The sequence below is a fragment of the Mustela putorius genome, unplaced genomic scaffold (assembly GCF_011764305.1).
Source record: "Mustela putorius furo isolate JIRA1106 unplaced genomic scaffold, ASM1176430v1.1 tig00000585_pilon_pilon_pilon, whole genome shotgun sequence".
In the NCBI taxonomy this organism is placed as follows: domain Eukaryota; kingdom Metazoa; phylum Chordata; class Mammalia; order Carnivora; family Mustelidae; genus Mustela; species Mustela putorius.
Genome location: NW_025421424.1, coordinates 5,815,510 through 5,828,756, shown reverse-complemented (window position 1 = coordinate 5,828,756; position 13,247 = coordinate 5,815,510). Strand labels below are relative to the sequence as shown.

Genomic DNA, 13,247 nt, shown 5'->3' with positions numbered 1-13,247 from the left:
TCAAGAGAGAGAAGTGTGATGACCATCCACAACACCCACAGTTCGTGTGGTGTAGACCCCATGGTGCCCCTTCCTCGTACAACACAGAAGCCAGAGGGTACCACTGTGTGGGGGAAGGAAGCTTTACTTTGAAGGGGGCTCTGTGGTCAAGATGGTTCTGGTAAGGACAGTGGCTTCTAAGCCATCCTGAGGGACATAAGCTGAGGCTGGATAGTCAGTGAAGGGAAACCCTGGGGTCAGAGGGGCAGGGCTCATGCTCAGGAGACTAGCATGTGTTTTGGGTGTTAAGAAGTGGGAATATTCGGTCCTTTGTATGCTCCCCACAAGCTATCCATTTGCCACTGCAACCCTGGCCCAGCCCTTGGACCCACTGATCCAGTAACTATAGGATTAAAGCCTGGTGCGCACAGGGTCTCCAGAACCCTTTCCAGCTCTCAGTGCTGACTGCCGTGCTGGGTAGCTCCCCCACATCCATTTGGCTGCTCCCTTGCACTGCTCCTGGGTTGCTTGCTAGAAGGCCTGCCCGCATCCCGTGTGCCTCCTTTCTGCGTGTCTGCACATAGGTCTCCCGTGTGTGCATGTGTGTGCGTGTGTGTGTGTGTGTGTGTGTGTGCATGTGTCTGTATGTGTGTGCGTGTGTGTGTGTGTGCGTGCATGTGTCTGTATGTGTGTGCGTGTGTGTGTGTGTGTCTGCACCATGGTATCAGCTAGTCTTACCCACTGTTGACTGTTTTAGTTACCACCATTTGGATGGGACGTGCTAAAAAACAGAAGAGCCACGAAGGCACTATTTGGCCTTTCCTTCAGAGTTTCCATTTGAAGGAATAATTACTGGATTAATTTTTCAAACTACCACCTCGGCAGTCTTTTTCTATGACAACAGTCCAGTCCTGTCACCCAGTCCTCACTCAGGACCTCCCATGCTTCTCCCACTGCACGCAGGAAGCAGAGAGGCTCATTCCATCGCAGTGGCACGTTCAAGGCCCTCCCCGCTCCACAGCTTGGCCCAGGCCCCATCTGCATTTCCCTCTGCCTCCCCCGTTTCTCACGCAGGCCCTGAGTGCTTGGCCCACCTGTGTCCTCGGTAGGTAACCCACCTTGGAACATCCTTGCTCACCGTTGCATCCACTACGTGAAATCCTTACCTGTGGTTGCTCACCTTCGCTGTCAGCTCCCCTGTGTAGTCCTTCCCAACCCACTTCCCAGAAGAAGTAAAATATGCTTGTTTCCTCTTCGGTGCCATTTTGTTTGCACTTACGTTACACACTGTAGATTGTGGTTCAACTCTATTTTTAAAGTCCCTTGAGGTCAGAAAACACGGTCTGGTCATCTTTGTATCTCGTGGCCTAGAGCAATAGCCGCCATCACCGCAGGTGCTAACCAGATACCACCACCACTAACCTACTGAGACAGCAAGTAGCCATGGGGAATGGTGACCGCATGTAGGCGTTGGGATATTTTATAGCCCTCAGCCCATTTCTTGTTCAAGATGATTTTATGTGATAACATTATTTTCCCCATTTTACAGATGATGAAATTGAGACTTCTTGAGGTCAGATCAGCTAATGGGGCAAAGCCAGATTTGAACCCAGATTTGTCTGAACTCAGAGGCCTATGCTCTTAATTACTGTACTTTTCCAGAACCTATCCAATCCAAATGGGTATGCACATTTCTTGATTCCTTTTGATAGGTAACAGTAGTCAAAGAACTTAATTTCTTTTTTAATTTGGAAATAATTTCCAACTGACAGACATTTCAACACTCATACAGAGAATATCCTTATATCCTATAATTTCATGAATCATTACCGTCTCAATTTTCTCTAAGCCTTTTGAAAGTTCCATATACATTACTGTTGTTCTTTTATGCCCAAATGCCTTAGCATGTATATCCTTAAAAAAGGGCATTTCTTATGTAACCATACTATAGCTACCAACTTCTAGACATTTAACATAGATTGTTTTTTTTTAAAGATTTTTATTTATTTATTTGACAGACAGAGATCACAAGCAGGCAGAGAGGCAGACAGAGAGAGAAGGAGGGGAAGCAGGCTCCCTGCTGAGCAGAGAGCCCAATGCGGGGCTCGATCCCAGGACCCTGGGATCCTGACCTGGGCTGAATGCAGAAGCTTTAGCCTACTGAGCTACCCAGGCACCCCCATTGATTGATTCTGTAATTAAATAGACCACCCATACCCAGTTTTGTCATTTGACCCTATACGGTCCTTGATGCAGAGGTTCCCCCATCTTATACTCATTTCCGTTTTAGGGTCACAGGTGACAGTTGTCATGTCTCTTAGGGTCTTGTCACCTTCAGCCTTTTCCTTTTATCAGATTGATGCCTTTGAAGAAGACATACCCCCTCTGTTTTAAAAATGAGAATGTTCTTCATTTTGGTTCTGATGATTTCTCATTAAGGTTGTGCATCCAAAGTCAGAATAGTAATAAGTAATGTTGTGTCCTTCTGGATCATGTCTGGGTGTATCCAGATGTATCCATCTGCCCCTTTTTGGTAATAATTTTGACACACTCCAGGGATTGCTGATTTCTCCCCTGTGTAGTTAATAGTCATTTCATTTCAAGGGACAATCTATGGAAAATTACTTTAAGAATATGCAAATTTATTATTCCTTTTCAGAACACCCCACCCCAAATTTAGCATCTTTGGATGATCTTTTGTAAGCCAAGCGAGACTATGGCGGTTTCTTTACTGTAGCTCTTCCTCCATATTTGCCAGTTGGCATTCTGCCTTTTTTTTTTTTTAAAGTGTAATTGACAGATAACATTGTATCACTTTGGGGTGTATGACATGCTCCATATTTTTATGCATTGTGAAATAATCAGTGGTTAACATCCATCACTGTACATAGTTACAAAATCTAGTTAATATCCATCTGTAACTATATATAGTTACAAAATTTTTTCTTATGAACTTTGAGGATATAGTCTCTTAGCCTCTTAGCCTCTTTCAGATCTGCACTCACAATATTATTAACTGTAGTCCTCATGCATCCCCAGGACTTGTTTATTTTATATTGGGAAGTTTGTACCTTTTGAACTCCTTCACCTACTTTATCCACTCCCAGCCCCCACCTCTGGCAACCAATCTGTTCTCTGTATCTGTAAGCTTGTTTTTTTTTGTTTGTTTGTTTTTTTTAAGGTTTCCATGGCATTCTGCTTTCAGCTGTAAGCAAAAGCCCTTGTCTGTCTGTATGCCTGCCTGTGTGTATCTATCTACCTACTTACATTTTTTACGTATCTATCATTAGTATGTATTCATGGATTCCTGTTCTTTTCAATTATTTATAATTGTTTATAGTCTTTAATTATTTCGATGCTCAAATTTTCCCCAGGTTATCAGTGGGAACATCTTCAAGCTGGCTTTTGTGTCCTTTTTTTAATAAATAAGAGTTTTTATTTTGAGATAATTGTAGATTTACATGCAGTTGCAGGAAACATTATAGAGAAATTTTGTGGACCTTTACCCAGTTTGTCCCAATGGCATTGTGCAAAACCATAGTATAATATCACAGCCAGAGTAATGACACTGATATGGCTAAGGCACAGAACATTTCCATCACCAAAAGGGTCCCCCATGGTGTGTGTGTATGTGTGTGTGTGTCTAGCCACAACCACTTCCTTGCCAGCCTGTCCCAAATCCCTGGTAACCACTAATCTGTTCTCCTATACTTGTGTCATTTCAAGAATGTTATAAAAATGGAATTGTATTGTATATAGCCTTTTGAGATTGGCTTTTCTCACTTAGCATAATTCTCTGCAGATTCTCAGTTGAGTTATATTATTTTATTTATATAATAAGTTCTGGAATTGGGTAGATTAATTCCTTTTTATTCTTTCAAAATTGTTTTAGCTATTTTAGTTCTTTGGACATTCCATATAAATTTTAGAATAATTTTTTATATACCTACAAAAAATCTTTTTGGGATTTTTGATAGGAGTTTCAGTAAACCTATATACATCAATTTGGGGAGAATTAACATCTTTACTATGTTTTGTCTTCCAATATATGAACACTATATGTGTTAGAGATTCTTTGATTTCAGTGTTTTGTAGTCTTTAGCATATAAGTCCTGTATGTATTTTGTTAGATTTACACCTAAATATGTTCTTTTTTGGAGTGTCTGTAAATGGTATTATATTTTAATTTTTGGTGTGCACATGTTCATTGCTAGTAAATAGAAATATGGTTGATTTTTACATGTTCTTCTTGTAGCTTGTGATCTTGCTGAACTCACATATGAATTCTGGGAGACCCTTTGGGATTTTCTAGATAATCATGTCAAAAATCTCCCTTTCCAGTCTATATGCCTTTTATTTCATTCTGTTGCCATATTGCTCCCCCCTAGAACCTCCTGCACTATGTTGAATGGAGGGTGAGAATGGACATCCCTGCATGTTTCCAGCCATAGGAGGGAAGCTTTGGTTTTCTAGTGTACAGTGTTGCCTGTAGGTTTTGCAGAAGTTCTTTATTAAGTTCAGGAAGGCCCCCCATTCCAAATTTTTTTAAAAATTTTGAACATGTATTGAGTTTTGTCAAATAAATCAACTTGCAACTTTCTGCATCAGTTGCAATGATCATAGGGGTTTTTCTTTCCACCTTCTACTATGGTGGATTGTTGGAATTAACTTCGAAATATTGAATCAGCTTTGCATCTCTGGATGGTAGATCCTCTTTATATATTGCTGAATTCTATTTGCCAATATTTTGTTAAGGAGTTTTGCTTCTGTATACATGAGGGATATTGATCTGTTGTTTTCTCTTTTTTGTACCTTTGCCTGGTTTTGGTGTCAGGGTAGAATTGGTGTTCTTTAAATATTTGATAGAACTCCTGGTAAAATCATCTGGGCCTTCTTTTTTTTTTTTCTTTTTTTTTTAAGATTTCGTTTTTGGGAGTTTTAAAATTATGAATTCCGTTTTCTTACAGATTATAGGGATATTTAAATGGTTTGTCTTGAATTGTGAATTGTAACAGTTTGTACTTTTCAAAGAATTAGTCCATTTCAATGTAAATTGTCCATTACAATGTAAATTGTCAGATTTTGTGTGTTGAATTGTTCACTATATTTATTATCCTTTTGATGTCTGCAGAGTCTGAATCAAATCTCCGCTCTTATGCCCTGATACTGGTAATTTGTGTCTTTTCTTTCTGATTTAATTACTTGTCTGTCATATGGGTTTGTCAATTTTGCTGATCTTATAAAAGAACCAGGATTTTGTTCATTGATTTTTTCCCTATTATTTTTCTATTTTTAATTGTATTGATTTCTGCTCTTACCTTTAATCATTTCCTTTCTTCTGCTTACTTTGGGTTTCTTTTTCTTTTTTAGGTTATAAACTTGGTAGCCTAGATTTTTAATAAGTCTTCCTTAAGTGTTTAGTGCTATAAAATTTCCCCTCAGGACTGCTTTAGCTGTGTCCCACAAATTTTGATATGTTGTATTTTTATTTTCATTTAGCTCAATGTATATTTTTTCTCCTTATGACTTCCTCTTTGACCCAGTGATTATTTAGAAGCCTCTTGTTTAATTATCTAGTATTGAGGGATTTTCCTCTTAACTTACTGGTTTTGCTTTCTAGTTTTATTTCATTATGGTCAGAGGACACTCTTTATGATTTCAATTCTTTTAAATTTGTTGAGGTTTCTTTTATGACTCAGGCTGTGGTCTCTCTTGGTATATGTTCCATTGATGCTTGAAGCAGTTGCTGCTGTTGGGTGGAGTGTTTGATAAATATTAGATCCTGGTTGGTTGATAGTATTGTTGATTTCTTCTGTATACTTCCTGATTTTCTGCCTAGTTATTCTAGAGATTGTTGAGAGAGGAGTGTATATGTCTTCTATTATTACTGTAGATTTGCTGGATTTTCCCTTATACTGCTCCCAATTTTTCCTTTATATATTTTATAGCTCTGTTGTTTAGTCTATACATTTTGGTGATTGCTCTATCTTCTTGGTGGATTTACTTTTTTTTTTTTTTAAGATTTTATTTATTTATTTGACAGAGAGAAATCACAAGTAGTCGGAGAGGCAGGCAGAGAGAGAGAGAAGCAGGCTCCCCGCTGAGCAGAGAGCCCGATGCGGGACTCTATCCCAGGACCCTGAGATCATGACCCGAGCCAAAGGCAGTGGCCCAACCTACTGAGCCACCCAGGCACCCGTTGGTGGGTTTACTTTTTAAAGAATAATTTTGTAATATACCTCTATGTCCCTAGTAATTTTCTATGTTTCTATGTTCTATATTTTGTAATATACCTATATGTCCCTGGTAATTTTCTATGTTCTATGAAATGTGGTTTGCTACTAATGTAGCCACTCCTGCTTTCTTCAATTAATGTCATTAGCATGATAATGTATTTTTGCCCTTTTTACTTTCAACTTGCATATATCATTATGTGTGAAGTGAGTTTCCTGTAGACAGCATAGAATTAGGTCATTTTTTAAAAAGATTTTATATATTTTAGAGAGAGAGAGAGCGCGCATACACAAAGGGAAGAGTGGGAAGGAGAAGCAGACTCCCTGCTGAGCAGAGAGCTCAACGTAGGACTCAATTCCCGGACCCTAAGATTATCACCTGAGCCGAAGGCAGCCACTCAACCGACTGAGCCACCCAGGTGCCCAAATTGGGTCAAATTTTTAAATCCATACCATCACTGTCTGTCTTTATTTGTGTTTTTAGATAATTTACATTTAATATAATTATTTATATGCTAGAACTTACCTCTTCCGGGTTTTTTTGTTTGTTTGTTTCCTATTCTCTGTTTTTTCTTTAATTTTTCCTTTTTGTATAAGTTACTTGAACATTTTTTAGTATCTTTTTTTTAAAGATTTTATTTATTTATTTGATAGAGATCACAAGTAGGCAGAGAGGGAGGCAGAGAGAGAGGAGGAAGCAGGCTCCTTGCTGAGCAGAGAGCCCGATGCGGGGCTCAATCCCAGGACCCTGGAATCATGACCTGAGCCAAAGGCAGAGGCTTTAACCCACTGAGCCACCCAGGTGCCCCCATTTTTTAGTATCTTATTTTCACTTATTTGTAGTATTTTTGCATGTATCTCTTTGTATGGCCTTCTTAGTGATTGCTCTTGGCATTGAATTATATATGTATAACTTATAACAGTCTACCAATGTTGTCAGATCTCCAGTTTGAGTGACATACAGAAATTCTACCTCACTTTACATTCCTTTGCCCTCTTCTGTTTATAATTGTCCCAGATATTTTCCCACATACCTTTAGAATCACATTACACAGTGTTACAATGTTTGCTTCAGCCATCAAACATCATTTAGAAAACTAAAGAGAAGCTAAGTCTTTGTATTTACCTCAACTTTTCCTTCCTGATGTTCCAAGATCTTAGAGAACCTTTATTAGCCACTGTTTGAGAGTAATTATGATGGTGACACATTCTCTTAGTTTTCCTTCATCTAAGAATATCTTGATTTCTCCCCATCTCTTGTTTTCATTGGTAATAAAATTCTTGTTTGACAGTTCATTTCATTCAACATTTAAAAACTCCGGTGCCACTTTCTTCTGGCCTCCATGATTTCTGATGAGAAATATGCTCTTATTCGAATTGTGTTTTTCCTATAGGGAAAGTGCCATTTCCTTCTTGCTACTTTCAAGATTTTTTAGTGTTTTAGTCACTAATGTTTAGATGTTAGATTATGATGTTTCTTGGTATGGATTTCTACAAGTTTATCCTCTTTGGGATTTACTGAGCTGCTTAGAGCTAAGGTTTACGGTTCCTGACAAATTGAGACTTTTCAGCTATTATTTTTTCAAGTACCCCTTTTTTTTAGCCCATCTCCCTTTCTCCTTTCCTTCCAGAACTCCAATGACAGAAATATTAGTTCTTTTGTTATAGCCCCAAAGAACTCTGAAGCTTTGTTCGTTTTCTTCTGTCTGGTTTATCTTTGTATTCATATTGGATATTTTCTGTTGCTGTATTTCGAAATTCATTGATTCTTTCATCAGTCCCTTTCATTCTGCTGTTGAACCTACTCATTTTTTTTCTTTTTTTTTTTTTAGTTCTAAACTTCTCATTTTGTTCTTTTTAAAATATATTCTCTTTATTTGGTGAGACTTTCTGTATTTTCACCGAGTCTATTTTGTTATATGTTTCGAGCATGTTCATGGGTGCTCCTCGATGCATTATTGTGATGACAGCTTTAACATCTTTCTCAGATAGTTCTAACCTCTCCAGCATCTCAGCAGCCTTTTTTCATTCTACTTTGAGATTTTCCCAGTTGTTGGCCTCACGAATTACTTTTGTTTGAAACCCAAAGTTACAGGGGTTATGTTAAGAGGTTCTGGGCCTTAGTTAAATCTTCTGTTCTCGGACACAGCTCTGGCACAGAAAGAGGGGAGAGGTGCCTTGTTACTACCTTGTGGTGGTGGAGATCCAGTCTCCCAGGTGCTCACACTGAATAGTGTGATGGTGGTGATGGTATGGAGGGTTCCTCACTGTAGGCAGCAGGAATGAAAGTGCCAGCTCCCTGCTTGTCTTTTTCTGAAACATACAAATGGAGTGAAGTAGGGTGACTTGTTACTGCCCAGCCAGGGAGGGGGGCATATTTATGTTCTCCACTTAGCCTTTCTTTGTTCCTGTGAATGGGGTTGAAGCCATAGCTCTTTTTGGGTTTGTTTTTGTTTTGCGGTGATGAATGGTTGGCATAAAGCAGTTCTTGTCTAAAAAATGTTCTGCCCTGCTGGGCTGCCCCTTTCCTGGGCCTTTGGAAAGGCACTACCAAGCATGCTCTAGGTAGGGGCTTCTTTTGTCGTTCCTCTTGGCATTTCTGAGTTGTTGTCTTCTCCAGCACCGAGTCTGGATCGGGTATGTGAGGCAGAGAGAAGCCCAGGGATTCACCACTGGGTCATTCCTTGGGTCCCGGGGTCCTAGCTGATCTTCTCTCCATCTTTCAGAGTTGTCTTATGTCTGTTTCGTATGTGATGTCCAGGGTTTTTAGTTGTATGTAGTGGGAGGAATAGGGAAAAGTACATTTATTCCATTTTCCTGGAGCTGAAAGTCCTCCTGTGTCCTTTTGATGTTCCCATCACTTTTGGGCTTTCTTGAGCACTTAAAAAATTTTTGGCATAAAAGATATTCCAGATTCATCTTCCATCTCCCCTACTCCAACTGTGGAATTAGCCATTTCTCCAAAAGGCCTTTGTTCTGTTTATTGCCCTCATAGGATTTTGCAGTGGGTGAGAGCGGTAAGTCTGCACCTCTAACAAACCCATTACCACATTACAATGAAAGATCAAATTCTGCCACATGTCGAAATATTTATTAACTCAATTCTTATTATCAGAGAAGCACAGAATAAAATATCTTGCATGCTTTAGAAGTCCTAGCTCTGTGGTTTTATTGGTGTTCTGAATGCTGTTTACACAACAGGTCACTACAGAATAACTCTCAGTTTTCCATAGGGAGGTACTGATACTTCCTCTCCCCATCAGATGCAAGCAGACAGATTCTTCCAGAATTCATACTGTCTCAGGACCAAGGGGGGAATTTAGTCTAGGGCATCACTCCTGTATAAAGAATACAGAGTACCGTGGATCATCTCACAAATTCACAGAAGGGCAGTGAATGTCTCTAAAATATATTGAGCTAATTCATGTATGTTGGATGTCTTTAATTTCTCCAGAGATCGCCCTTTTTTTTTTTTTTTTTTTTTTTTTTACAGTCATCATTGCTAGTCAGCAGGCCACTATTTTAATCGGATAGAAGCAAACAAGCTTGGCTGATAGAGACTTGGATGATGGAAGTCCTTGCAGGAGCTCTCTGTGGAGAATGGGCTTTCTAAGAGAAGGCCAGCTGACCAGCACTGGACAGCGCAGCCTCAACTAGAATGCTCCTACACCTGCCTGGGAGCTAAGTAATGTTTCTGCAGAATATACCATAGTTTGTGCTTCGTACTGGGAGGTAAATCAGACCCCATAGCAACACTGTGCTTCAGCACAGCAGACCTCAGTACATTTCAATGGCATTGAATTAAATTAATACTACCGAAATCTATAATTGGGAGCCCTTTTACCTATTACCAGAGGGACACCACTATTAGTAAATATTCTTTGAGCACCTATTGCTTGCCTGATGCTAAGGAAAACTTGTGCCAGCCAAGGAGGGAGAGTGCCATCAGACCCAATACTCCCGAACAGCGGGAAAGGGCACCCTGGTCCCCAGGTCACGTCCTGTGCCGGCACCCAGGGGCTCACCCGTTAACAGCGCTCGGCTGGGGACTGAATATGGAGACAAGGGAGCCCAGAGACCTACTGCTCCCCAGATAAAGATTGGTAGATGCAGGAGAAATAGGATGGAATGCTTTCCCAGCAAGGGCTGATGTTTAAAGCAGCTTTGAGAAAAAAATGGCGGTGGGCTAAAATGGCCTCAGCTTACCCTCCTGTCCTGTCTCCCTGTCTGTCCTGCAGCTGGGGCGCATCTGTGAGTCACTGTCCTTCTGCCATCTGGCTTCTTTGTCACACTGGGACTGTGTGTTGGTCTCCGTCCCTCCCTCCTCTCCTCTCCCTTGCTCTCTCTTTTCTCTCCTTTTTTCTCCCGGTCCCTATCATTTTGTCTTTTGGCACCTGGGTCTCTCTTCCCGCACCTCGTTCAGTCTGAGTCTCTCTGGCTTTCTCTTCTGCCCTCCATTTGTTTCTCTCTGCCTTTCTCTGTGTTTCTGCCTCACTCACTCTCTCTGTCCTGCCTTTGTCTCTGTCTCTTTCTCCCATGTTATTGCCTCATTCTCGGTGTGTGCCTCTGCCTCGTTTTCTCTTCGTCTCTCACTTTCTTCCCCACCCCCTCACCCTCCTCCTGTTACTCACCTGCCCTTTCTCATTCCCGAGATGCACAAATACTTGGATGTATATGCCACTATCCATCTGGATCATACGTCTGTCATTATAGATTGATCGATGCCCGCCATGTTCCTCCCAGGGTGGAGAGGCACACTTCGGGCTCCCATCCCGTCAGGAGGTCAGGCAGTTACCTACCTCGGGTGGATCTCTAAGGCACCGATACTCTCTGTGCAGACAAGGATCCTCAGTCTCCAACAGGTGCCCCAAGACGTGTCCAGAATGGCAGGTGCAGGTGGGAGTGGGGTGGTCTAGCTACACAGCTGGGGATGTCTGCACACCACTGCTCTGTGGGATCTCCAAGGAATGCTCCATGGGGATGCTGACATCATGATTTGGGGTGAGTTATTTTTGGAGCATCCCGGATGCTAAACCAGCTGCTTCCGGCCTGCGTGGGTTCATGATGTTTCGCAAGGGTGGTCGTGGCCTGCTGCCCACTCTGTGGATGGAGGGGTACAGACAGAAGCCCACGGTCCCCTTGGGATCCTCACCAGCAGTGAGACCATTACATACCGAGAGCTTGGAGCTGCAGACGAGCTTCATGAGGCTTGGTAGGGAGAGGACAGGAAAGAGGCAGATAACCGTGACTACCTTTTCATTTGGTCTCTTGTGAGAGGCTTCTCCCAGAGATCTTCCCTGCTTGCTGCTTAGTGTGTCCTGCTAACAGCCCTGAGCTGTAAATTAAACAGTAGGCATGAAGAGAATTTAAAGAATTTGCCCTAAATCACATATTTAATAAGTCACTGGTCTGGGTTCAGTGAGCTCATATTTTTTCTACTATCTCAGTGATTTTCAGACTTTTTCTGTCCCCCCATAACAGAAGCCTTTAGGTTTAATGATATCTCAGCTGGCATTTCAGGATTTAAAAGAGCTAGGTGCGGGCGCCTGGATGGCTCAGTGGTTTGAAGCCTCTGCCTTCGGCTCAGGTCATGATCCCAGAGTCCTGGGATTGAGCCCTGCGTTGGGCTCTCTGCTCAGCAGGAAGCCTGCTTACCCCCCATTTCTGCCTGCCTCTCTGTCTACTTGTGACCTCTGTCTGTCAAATGGATAAATAAAGTCTTAAAAAAAAAAAAAAGAGCTAGGTGCTTCACTGCTGTCAGTGAAGAGGAGCGGGGTCCAGGGCTCCAGGGTCCCCCAGCAGCTGCCAACCATCCTGGGCAGCCCGGAAGCACCTCCATGCAGAACAGGGGGAGGAGCTTGGCTCCTCATGGGAGGAGTGGGTGCAAGCGTGGGTCAGTGGATTGATGGGAACAAAGATTAGCCAGGTGACTGTAGGACAATGGCACATGAGCAAATAAATACCTACCCTGGGCTGCCCATCACCTGTTTGGATTTACCTCTGACACAGTGAATTCTAAGGAGGAAGGGTAATAGTCATGATGTTTGTTGCAAATGGAAACATACCAGAATGTGTGGGCTCAGAATAGCTGGCGATTTCCTCAGTGTTACACAGTAAATGGAGGAGCCTGGCCACAGATTCCGGGGGCATGTGACCGAAGCAGAAGGAAAGAGGGAATGAGCCTACCTGTGAATCTTACTCCACAGCTAGCTTGCCTTCCCCAAGGTGATCATGCAACTTACAGGATGTTTGTTTCCATCCGGTGAGGATTCTGGCTAGCAATTCCCCTCAGCTCTCCCCAAAAAACCCCCCAAAACCAAAAACACACAAATACTACCAGAGTAGTAATGATCCCATTAAGCTTTAGTAATTGTCAAGCCCAAAGAAACTTGGCAGTTTACTGATAGAACCAAAAATAGCCAGGGAGAATGAGGTCTGACAAGCTGCAGCCCCCGAGCTCCATGGAGGTTTGCCTGTATCGGGCTCAGCAGCCCGCTGCCCTGCGGGAGCCGGTGCCACCCACGTCTCTCCTCAGGCAGACCCAAGAGGATGCTTGTCTGCTTTACATTTTTAGTGCAGTGCTCATCTTTTCCTTAAAGCCATTGCATTTTATTTCAAGGCACAAGTGAAGTGTCCGGCTCACGTACCTTTATGCCCAGCATGCAGGGTGTGTGAGCTCTGTGCGAGTTCCCGCACTTTCCTTCTGCCTAGGACATCGGAGCCCTCCCTGTGTGAGCGGTGTTCCAAGTCCAGGAGTGGTTTAAAGCAGGTGGTATGGGTGGCTTCTGCGTTTCCTGCTGCCACTACCAAACTGACAGGAGCAGCAGCGTGGGGTAAAGAATAAAGAGAAGGAGGCTCAAGGAACCGCTGGGTCCAGCCATGCCAGGTGGGCTGTTCCTTAGCCTCCGCTTTTAAGGGCTGCTTGTCTCTGCACCCCCTGTTGAGCTCATCTTTGTTTCAGTGGATGTGGTCCCCAACCAAACCCTTCATGAATTTCTAGCATTAATTCAGTTTTCATGACCTCTGTAGTTCCTC

The 13,247-nt window shown here is 42.3% G+C and overlaps 1 protein-coding gene across 3 annotated transcripts in view; it reads left to right on the top strand.

The window, feature by feature from the left end:
- Positions 1-13,247, top strand: part of SLC22A15 (solute carrier family 22 member 15) — a 79,522-nt gene that overhangs the window by 15,804 nt on the left and 50,471 nt on the right. The gene's annotated exons all lie outside the window — the stretch shown is intronic.